The following is a 10,913-nucleotide window of genomic DNA, read 5'->3' on the forward strand; positions in this document are numbered from 1 at the left end:
TATTTTGGTAAAAGGGATAGGAAGAGGCAATATAGATTAAATGGCACAGTTCTAAAGGAACAGAGTGCTCTGGGAGATGCATGCGCATCATTCGTTGAAGGTAGCAGAACCCATTGACAGAATGGTTAGCAAAGCATATAGGATCTTGGGCTGCAGCAATTGAGTACAAATACAAAGAAGTTATGCTGAATCTTTATAAAGCTCTGATTAGACTAGCGTATTGGGCCCAGTTCCAGGTACCATGCTTTGTAAAGAGTGTGAGGGTCCTTGAGGGGGTGAATAAGAGGTTTACCAGAATGGTTCCTTGAATGAGGATTTTAGTTACAAGGATAGGTTGGAAATACTATTGTCCCACTGGTAGAGCAAGGAGACAGGCCCTACATCCACCCAGCTGGAACAGGGATCAAACTCTCCTCATCCAGCTGGGGCTCATTAGCAGGACCTTTAAGTATAATTCCCAGACCCGGACCTGCAGTTCCCGATAGTCATGAGCTGGGACATTTGTTTTGTGTGCTGTGGTAGCAGCTTTATTTTCAATTTAAAATAAATCCGTTCTGCTTTTTACTCTGCGCCAACTGGAATTATTACACACAGATACTGAGGGAATGATTCTAGTGCATTCAGACCAGGCAGCTGAAGGCATAGTCACCAACAATGCTCCTGCTAAACTGTGGGCATGTGTGGCCATGCAGCAACCTGCAATCTATTGCAGAGACTTTGTTTCATTTAAATACTCTGTGATGCACGATCAATTATTGCGAAAACGAGATTAGAGAATAATCAAAGGCTTTATTAGACAAGATGTGTTCCCCAGCAGCTCATAACAGAAAATAGTTGGCGCCGGGGATGAACACCTCTTTCTACCATCCACTGGGCGGAGCCAGCAGACAGGGATTTACCCACCTCCAACACAGGTACTATAATACATATAATACGGTCGACCACATTCACCCCTTGTTGAAAAGAAAGTCCGGCGGAGGTGGTGGCAAAGCCTTTAACAGCAACAATAACAACCACAGTAACAATTACAATGAGGAAATCAATCGATCGGGGGCCTTGATGGTCCTCTGCGACCGTCGCAGTCTCGGTGGTGATGCAGGCACCGACTCAAGCATTTTCGACTCAGGCATTTTGTGTGCAGACCTCTGTTTCATTACCTCCGGGTGGAACCAGTGGGAGGATGGATCCTCCTGGGGCGGGGGCTGCAGTGAGTTGCTTTGGTGGGGAAGTGGGTGGAGCAGAGAAGAATGGTTCGGGTGAAGAGGTTGGTGAGTGGGGATCCAGTGGGTGCCAGATCCTGGAGGGACACCATGTTCTGGCGTCTGTCGGGGCGTGAACGTAGGCATACTGCAGGTTAGCATGAAGAAGGTGGATCTTCTCGACCAACGGGTCAGACCTATGTGCCTGAGCATGTCTCCGGAGCAGGACGGTTCCAGGAGGTGCCAGCCATGTTGGGAGTGATATCCCGGAGGTGGACTTCCTGGGAAAAACAAGACGACGCTCATGGGGGTTTCATTAGTTGTGGTACACAGGAGTGACCGTATGGAATGAAGTGCATCGTGGAGGACCTCCTGCCAGCGAGAGACCGGGAGATTTCTCAACCGTAGGGCCAGCGGAACGGCCTTCCAGACCGTCCCGCTCTCCCTCTCCACCTGCCCGTTTCCCCGGGGGTTGTAGCTGGTCATCCTGCTCAAGGCATTGCTCTTGCTGAGCAGGAATTGACGCAGCTCGTCACTCATAAAGGAGGACTCCCTATCGCTCTGAATGTAGTTGAGGAAACCGAACAGTGTGAATATACTGTGGAGGGCTTTAATGACGGTGGCAGCAGACATGTCGGGACAGGGGATGGCGAAAGGGAACCGGGAGAACTCATCGACCACGTTCAGAAAGTACGTGTTGCGGTCGGTGGAGGGGAAGGGCCCTTTGAAGTCTATACTGAGGCGCTCAAAGGGGTGGGAGGCCTTCACCAGGTGTGCTTTATCTAGCCGGTAGAAGTGCGGCTTGCACTCTGCGCAGATTTGGCAATTTCTGGTAACGGTCCTGACCTCCTCTATGGAGAAGGGCAGGTTGCGGGTTTGATGAAGTTGAAGAAGCGGGTGACCCCCGGGTGGCAGAGTCATCGTGTAGGGTCCTGATTCGGTCCACTTGTGCGCTGGCACATGTACCGTGGGATAGGGCTTCAGGAGGCTCATTGAGCTTCCCAGGACAATACAAGATCTCATAATTGTAGGTGGATTGCTCGATCCTCCACCTCAGGATCTTATCATTTTTTATCTTGCCCCGCTGCGTGTTACTAAACATGAAGGCAACTGACCATTGGTCAGTGAGGAGCGTGAATCTCCTGCCGGCCAGGTAATGCCTCCAATGCCGCACAGCTTCTGCAATGGCCTGAGCCTCCTTTTCGACAGAGGGGTGTCGGATTTCAGAGGCATGGAGGGTGCGGGAAAAGAAGGCCAACGGCCTGCCCTCCTGGTTGAGGGTGGCCACCAGAGCTACGTCCGATGCGTCGCTCTCGACCTAGAAGGGGAGGGACTTATCGACAGTGCATCGTAGCCTTTGCGATGTCGGCCTTGATGCGGTTGATGGCTTGGCGGGCCTCAACCTACAGGGGAAAAACTGTGGATTGGATTAGTGGGCAGGCCTTGTCCGCATAATTGGGTATCCACTGCGCGTAATAAGAGAAAAACCATAGGCATCGTTTCAGGGCCTTGGGGCAGTGGGGAAGAGGGAATTCCAAAAGGGGGCGCATGTGTTGGGGCCGGGCCCTATTGCTCCATTCTGCATTACGTAGCCAAGGATGGCAAGCCGATTGGTGCTGAACACACATTTCCCCTTGTTATAAGTGAGATTAAGGATTTTGGCGGTATGGAGGAATTTGCGGAGGTTGGCGTCGTGGTCCTGCTGATTGTGGCCGCAGATGGTGACGTTATCTAGGTACGGGAAGGTGTCCTGCAATCCGTACCTGTCAACCATTCGGTCCATCTCCCTTTGGAAGACTGAGACCACAGTCGAAGGGAACCCTAAGGAAGTGATAGAGGCGGCCATCTGCTTTGAAAGTAGTGTATTGGTGGTCCTCTGGGTGGTAGGCAGACTTTAGCCCCACTGTGGAGAAGACCCGGTAGTGTGCAATCTGATTGACCATACCAGATATGCATGGGAAGGGGTACGCGTCGAGCTGCGTGTACCGGTTGATGGTCTGACTGTAGTCAATGACCATCCTGTGCTTCTCCCCGGTCTTTACAACTACCACTTGGGCTCTCCAGGGGCTGTTGCTGGCCTCGATGATGCCTTCCTACCGAATGAAGGTCCTGTCCTGGATACTGTACTGTCTGCTCCTGGTAGCGATGGGTTTGCAATCCGAGGTGAGGTTCACAAACAGGGAAGACGGGTCGACCTTAAGGGTCGTGAGGCCGCAGATGGTGGGGGGGTGGGGGGGGGGGGGGGGGGGTGGTGGTATGGGTCTTCCAAATTTAAAAGTCAGGCTTTGGAGGTGGTACTGGAAGTCCAGGCCCAGGAGTGCGGCAGCGCAGAGGTGGGGGAGGACGTAGAGCCGGAAGTTGTTAAACTCTTCACCCTGGACAGTGAGGTTCACAATGCAGTACAACCGTATTTCCACAGAATGGGATCCGGAGGCCAGGGAGACTTTCTGCTTAACGGGGTGTACCATGAGGGAGCAACGCCTTACCATGGTGGAGTGAACAAAGCTCTTCGTGCTCCAGGAGTCAAAAAGGCAGAACGTCTTGTGCCCGTTGAGTTCCACCGCCATCGCCGCGGTCGTGAGTTTCCGTGGCCGAGACTGGTCCAGAGTAATGGAGGCGAGATGCGGCAGATGCTGGGAGGCCCCGGGTTGAACAGCGATGAAAGAGGTCGCAGCAGGCGATAAACGGCCAGACGGGTTGGGGTTCTGAGGCGCTGTCCAAGATGGCCGCCCCATGGGTCGCACATGGCAGTCGGTGGACAAGATGGCGGCGCTAACGGGCCACACGTGGCCTGCGAAGTCGAAGATGGCTGCACCAAGGGCCGCACATGGTTTGCAATGGGGAGAATGGCAGCGGGACTGGGGTGTGCTGAGACAGTGGCGGCCGACCGAGCCTGGCATACCGCCACAAAGTGCCCCTTCTTACCGTATTCTTTGCATGTTGCTGATCGGGTCGGGCAGCGTTGCCGGGGGTGTTTGGTCTGCCCACAAAAATAGCATCTGGGCCCCCCGGGGTTGACCAGCTGCCGCGAGGCGCAGGTTTGCGGGGAATTGGAGGATAAGGTCGGGTCGGAAGCAGGTGGGGTCCACGCTCTCCATGGGGGTGCCGCGCTGCCGGGGCGTACGCCTGGCCGTTACGGGAGGCCAACTCTGAAGAGTTTGCGAGTCTCCTAGCCTCCTTAAGATCTAGTGTATCTCCTTCTAACAGCCACTAGCAGATCTGTGTGGACAGCATGCCTGTGACGAAGGCGTCCCACATTAAGAGTTCTGTGTGCTCGGTAGCCGAAACTTGCTGACAGTCGCAGTTCCTACCGAGGGCTAGTAGAAGTCGTCCAGGGATTCCCCCTGGATTTGGTGTCTGGTGGCCAGAAGATGTCCAGCATATACTTGGTTCACCAGGCGAATATAATGCCATTTCAGCAGTGCCATAGCTTCAGCGTAGTTAGGCGCGTCCCTGATGAATGGAAACATTTCGGGACTCACCCTCGAGTAGAGGATCTCTAGCTTTTAGTCCTCCGTGGGTGGGTCTGTGGACATCCTGATGTAGCTCTGGAAGCAAGCCAGCCAGTGATCAAAGGTGGCCGAAGCGTTTGCCGCGTGGGGGCTCAGTTGCAGATGGTCCGGCTTGATGGGGAGGTCCATCTTTCAATATCTTGTCTAATAAATTGATGCACGATCAATTATTGCGAAAGCGAGATTAGAGAATAATCGAAGGCTTTATTAGATAAGATATGTTCCCCAGCAGCTCGTAACAGAAAATGGCTGCAGCCGGGGATGAACACCTCTTTATACCATCCACTGGGCGGAGCCAGCAGACAGGGATTTACCCACATATCTCTAATACAGTAGTACCTCCATTACCGTACCGTAATACATATAGAACATAGAACATAGAACAGTACAGCACAGAACAGGCCCTTCGGCCCTCGATGTTGTGCCGAGCCATGATCACCCTACTGAACCCCACGTATCCACCCTATACCCGTAACCCAACAACCCCCGCCTTAACCTTACTTTTTAGGACACTACGGGCAATTTAGCATGGCCAATCCACCTAACCCATATAATACGGTCTACCACACTGTGCATGCACAATTGCACAAAATATTTAAAGGACCTGAGCATTGAAAAAACTGGAAGTGCACCGCAATGGGATTTTAAGGGGAACATTGGTCACCACTAGTGAGTTAACAGGAAGCAGTAATTCAAGAGAGGCCAGTATCAGAGTTTCAGACTATAATGGGATAATGCAGATTTATAGAATGTTGAAAGGGAGGGGCAAGGCAATGTGGTGGTATGACTAGGAGGTTTACGGTACCTATCTGCCATTGGTGCAGAGCACTCACTGCCCATTGGCTCAGGTCAGTCATGTGCCTCTCTGCTGATTGGTTGAGGCTAATCATGTGACTGCTCACCCATTGGCCGAGAGGCAAGTAGTCCCGCCTACGAGGCAGGGTATAAGAACCCATAGGACCCGGCAGTCGGCCTTTCTCTGTAAGTCGACTGCCGGGCAGACAACTAATTGATTAAAGCCTCATATATGGAACTTCTTCACGACTCGAGTCCAATTGATGGTACATCAATTTAATCAACTAGAATTTTGAAATGGAGCTTCGGATCAAACCAGACTGCCTCCGCATCAGCCCGCATGCTACAAACGCGTCAGCGACTTTTAAACATTGGCTGGCGTGCTTCAACGGCTACCTCTCCACCACAGGCAGCCAACCCACCAAGGAGCAGAAACTCCACATCCTCCACTCGTGCGTGGGCACCACCGTCTACTCGATGATTGAGGATGAACAAGACTATGACGCGGCCATGGACCTTCTGAAAGGATATTTTCTCAGGCCTGTTCACCAAGTCTGCGCACGGCATCTCCTGGCTACAAGCAGTTCCCCGGTGAGTCCCTTGATGAATTTTATCGGGCCCTCGTTGTCTTGGGGAGAAATTGCGCCTGCCCGCACGTTACTGCGGCAGACCAAAAGGAACTGTTAATTCGGTTTGCCTTCGTTGCAGGCATGCAACCTTCTGCAATACGCCAGCGACTATTAGAAAAAGACACTTTAAGCCTCGCTGAGGCATGGACCCTCGCAAAATCTCTGGAGGTTGCCGACCGAAACGCCCGCGCATATGCCCCCGGCCGCGCGGCAGCCCCTTGGGCAACGTGGCACGCAGCCCCCCTGTCCCCCGCTGACTCCGACCCCCCCCCCCAGGCCTGCGCTGCGGGGCACCCCGATAAGCTCATGGGTCCCCGCTGTTACTTCTGTGGCCTGACCAAGCACCCCCGCCCGCGCTGTCCGGCCCGCTCCGCAGTATGTAAGAGCTGCGGTAAGAAAGGTCACTATTCAGTGGCCTGCCAATCAAAGTCGGTCGCTGCTGTTCCGCGCAGCGCCCCCCCCCCCCCGTCCTCCAGGGCCCCGCGTGGCACGCAAGCCTCTCTGCCCCTGCTCCCGGCCACCACGAGCGACCCACGGACCTCTTTGCCCCTGCCTCTAGCCACCACGAGTGACCCACGGGCGTCGCCATTTTGGGTCCCAGACGCCACGTGTGGGTTCCGGGCACCGCCATCTTGGGGCCCTGACTCCACATGCGGCCAACGGGCGCCGCCATTTTGGACCAATACAGAGGACCCCCACCAGCGACTACTCCGCAAGCGAAGACGACCCAGACCTCCTGCCACGACTCGCTGCAGTGACTCTCGACCAGTCGTGACCACGCACGCTATCCACGGCGACGACACAGATCCTTCTCAATGGACACGAAACGAGCTGCCTACTAGACTCCGGGAGCACAGAGAGTTTTGTCCACCCCGATACGGTAAGACGCTGCCCGCTCCCCGTTCACCCGGTCAAGCATAAGATAGCTCTAGCCTCAGGTTTGCACTCCGTCCACATCACCGGGTGCTGTGTAGCGGACTTCACGGTCCAGGGGAGGGTTTTTAAAAATTACAAACTCCTCGTCCTCCCCCGCCTCTGCGCTCCGGCACTCTTAGGACTGGATTTCCAGTGCAACCTGCAGAGTTTGACCTTTAAATTCGGCGGCCCTATTCCACCCCTTACTGTCTGCAGCCTCGCGTCCCTCAAAGTGGACCCCCCTTCCTTGTTTGCGAACCTCACCCCGGACTTCAAACCCGTCGCCACTAGGAGCCGAAAATACAGTGCCCAGGACCGGGCCTTCATCAGGTCCGAGGTCCAGAGGCTACTAAAGGAAGGAGTCATCGAGGCCAGCAACAGTCCCTGGCGAGCCCAAGTGCTGGTAGTTCGGACTGGGGAGAAAAACTGAATGGTCATTGACTACAGTCAGACCATCAACAGGTTTACTCAGCTGGAAGGGTATCCTCTCCCCCGTATTCCCGACCTAGTTAACAGGATTGCGAAGTACGAAGTCTTCTCCACGGTGGACCTTAAGTCTGCCTATCACCAGCTCTCCATCCGCACGGGTGACCGCAAGTACACCGCGTTCGAGGCAGATGGGCGCCTCTATCACTTTCTAAGGGTTTCATTCGGTGTCACAGATGGGGTCTCGGTCTTCCAACGGGAGATGGACCGAATGGTTGACCAATACGGTTTACGGGTGACCTTCCCGTATTTTGATAACGTCACCATCTGCGGCCACGACCAGCAGGACCATGACATCAACCTCCAAAAATTCCTCCGTACCGCAAAACTCCTTAACCTCACATATAATAAGGATAAGTGCGCGTTTCACACCGACCGTCTAGCCATCCTCGGCTACGTAGTGCGTAACGGAGGGATAGGCCCCGATCCCGAACGCATGCGCCCCCTGATGGAACTCCCTCTCCCCAATTCCCTCAAATCCCTTAAACGCTGTCTGGGCTTCTACTCTTATTACGCCCAGTGAGCCCCGAACTACGCCGACAAAGCCCGCCCCCTCATCCAATCCAACACTTTTCCACTGTCGATAGAGGCCCGCCAGGCCTTTAGCCGCATCAAAGCGGATATCGCAAAGGCCACGATGCGTGCTATCGACGAGTCCCTCCCATTCCAGGTCGAGAGCAACGAGTCTGACGTAGCTCTGGCGACCACTCTCAACCAAGCGGGCAGACCCGTGGCCTTCTTCTCCCAGACTCTCCACGCTTCCGAACTCCGCCATTCCTCGGTGGAAAAGGAGGCACAGGCCATAGTTGAAGCTGTGAGATACTGGAGGCATTATCTAGCCAGCAGGAGGTTCACCCTCCTCACAGACCAGCGGTCAGTGGCCTTCATGTTTGACAATGCACAGAGGGGCAAGATCAAGAACAAGATCTTGCGATGGTGGATTGAGTTGTCCACGTACAACTACGATATCGTGTATCGTCCTGGGAAGTTCAACGAGCCTCCTGATGCCCTGTCCCGCGGTACCTGCGCCAGCGCGCAGATTGACCGCCTCCGCACCCTCCACGCAGACCTCTGCCATCCAGGGGTAGCCCGTTTCTATCACTTTATCAAGACCCGCAACCTGCCCTACTCCATTGAGGAGGTCAGGACTGTGACCAGGGAATGCCGCATTTGCGCAGAGTGCAAACCGCACTTCTACCGCCCCGAGCAAGCGCATCTGGTAAAGGCGTTCCCCCCCTTTTGAATGTCTTAGTATGGGCTTCAAGGGTCCCACCCCCTCCAACAACCGCAACACCTACTTCTTAAGTGTGATTGACGAGTACTCCCGCTTCCCGTTCGCCAACCCCTGCCCCGACATGACCACGACAACCGTCATCAAGGCCCTCCTCTCCATTTTCTCCCTGTTTGGTTAACCCGCGTACATCCACAGCGACCGGGGGTCCTCCTTTATGAGCGACGAACTGCGTCAATTCCTGCTCAGCAGCGGCATCGCCTCTAGCAGAACGACCAGTTATAACCCTCGGGGTAACGGGCAGGTCGAGCGGGAGAATGGCACAGTCTGGAAGACCGTTCTACTGGCCCTGCGGTCCAGGTGTCTCCCGGTCTCCCACTGGCAAGAGGTCATCCCCAACACCCTCCATTCAATTTGGTCTCTCCTCTGCACTGCCACAAACCAAACGCCTCATGAACGTCTTCTTGTTTTCCCTAGGAGGTTCCCGAGGTGGGGTATAAGAACCTGTAGGACCCGGCAGTCAGCCTTTCTCTGTAAGTAGACTGCCGGGCACACAACTAGTTGATTAAAGCCTGATATATGGAACTTCTTCATGACTCGAGTCCAATTGATGGTACATCAGGCATAATTGTAAATTAACCAGAAGGATAAGAAATTTAAATCAGAGAGGATGGAGCACTGGAAAGTCAATGTATGTCAATGTGGTAACTTGAGACCACAAAGCAGGTAGTTGAATGCTTTGTTTAAAAGAAGGAACTTCTTTGTTTCAATAAATGACAATGTTTGACAGTAACAGTAACTCAGCAGAACAGTAATGACAGTAATAACTATGAAAACAGGGCGCTAGTAAAAACAGGCCTTGCTTTCAGGTCACCTTCTTGCAGACTGAAAAACCCGCCAAAGTCCGCTAATGTTCAAAACCCTCGACAGATGCCAGAGAAAAACAATTACATAAAAGAAAGGTTTATAAGGACACTGTGCACTCAAAATGACACTCCGTAACAGTCAACAAGGGCAGTAGCGTTGGTGGGCTTTGGTGCAGTAGAGGAGACAAGGAGCAGAGTTTCTGGACCAGCTGTGCTTTGCAGAGTTTGAAGAACAGGACGTCAGCAAGAAAGTGACAATAGGTGTTTCAGCAGCTGATAGGTGGAGGTAGGGATGGAAATAGGAGGTGGGATTCTCTGATCCTGAGGCTACATGTTGATGTCGTCGTAAACGCCATTGCGTTTTGCGACGGCGTCAACATGCCCTCAGGAGCAGCGATTCTGACCCCTACATAGGGCCAGCAGAGCACTGAAGCGGCCCACGACGTTCCAGCTGCCGTTACCAGCATCAGATGGGCGCCGTGGGTCTGCGCACGCACAATCAGGCCGGCCCCAATGCGCGCATGCGCAGTAGGTCCCTTCTCCGTGCCGGCCCCTGTAGTCCGACGCCATGTTGCATCGGGGCAGGCGCGGAGAAGGGAGCCACTGTGCATGCGCGAATTGACGCTGGTCCCACTGTGCATGCACAGACCCGTGGCGTCCATTTTACGCCGGCATTGGCAGCTGGAGCGGCGGGTGTCACTCCAATGCCGAGCTGGCCCCCTGTAAGGGTCAGAATCGCTACTCCTGAGGGCATGTTGATGCCATCATGAAACACGACAGCGTTTACGACGGCGTCAACACTTAGCCTCAGGACCAGAGAATCCCGCCCAAAGATGTATGAAAACTAAAAGAAACTGTAACTCAACCAAGACTGGATGTTGAACATGCCGTCTGACATTACTCTCACAGTAGAGAAATTGAGATGTGATTACCTAGATCTGGGTGTTGTCAATGTACATGATGAAGTTGAGCCCATGTGTTTAAATTATCTCTCAGTTTCATAGAATGAAGAAAAGATCCTTGCAGGACTCCAAAGCTAATGGCGTAGAGCAGATAGAGAAATGATGGCTGGAGATGCTCTGCTTTTGATTTTATTGATGAGGGTAGAAAAAAGCAAGTGTAGCTCAACGAATCATGCAATGGAGGAAAGCTATAGGAGGATAATGTGGTCACAAAGGTTGAGGAGCACATCACATAGATTGCCATCTGTGATTCTAATTAAGGATATTTCAACACTGTGATAAGACCATAAGACATAGGAGCGGAAGTAAGGCCATTCG

Source organism: Scyliorhinus canicula, chromosome 8 (genome assembly GCF_902713615.1).
Source record: "Scyliorhinus canicula chromosome 8, sScyCan1.1, whole genome shotgun sequence".
Lineage (NCBI taxonomy): Eukaryota > Metazoa > Chordata > Chondrichthyes > Carcharhiniformes > Scyliorhinidae > Scyliorhinus > Scyliorhinus canicula.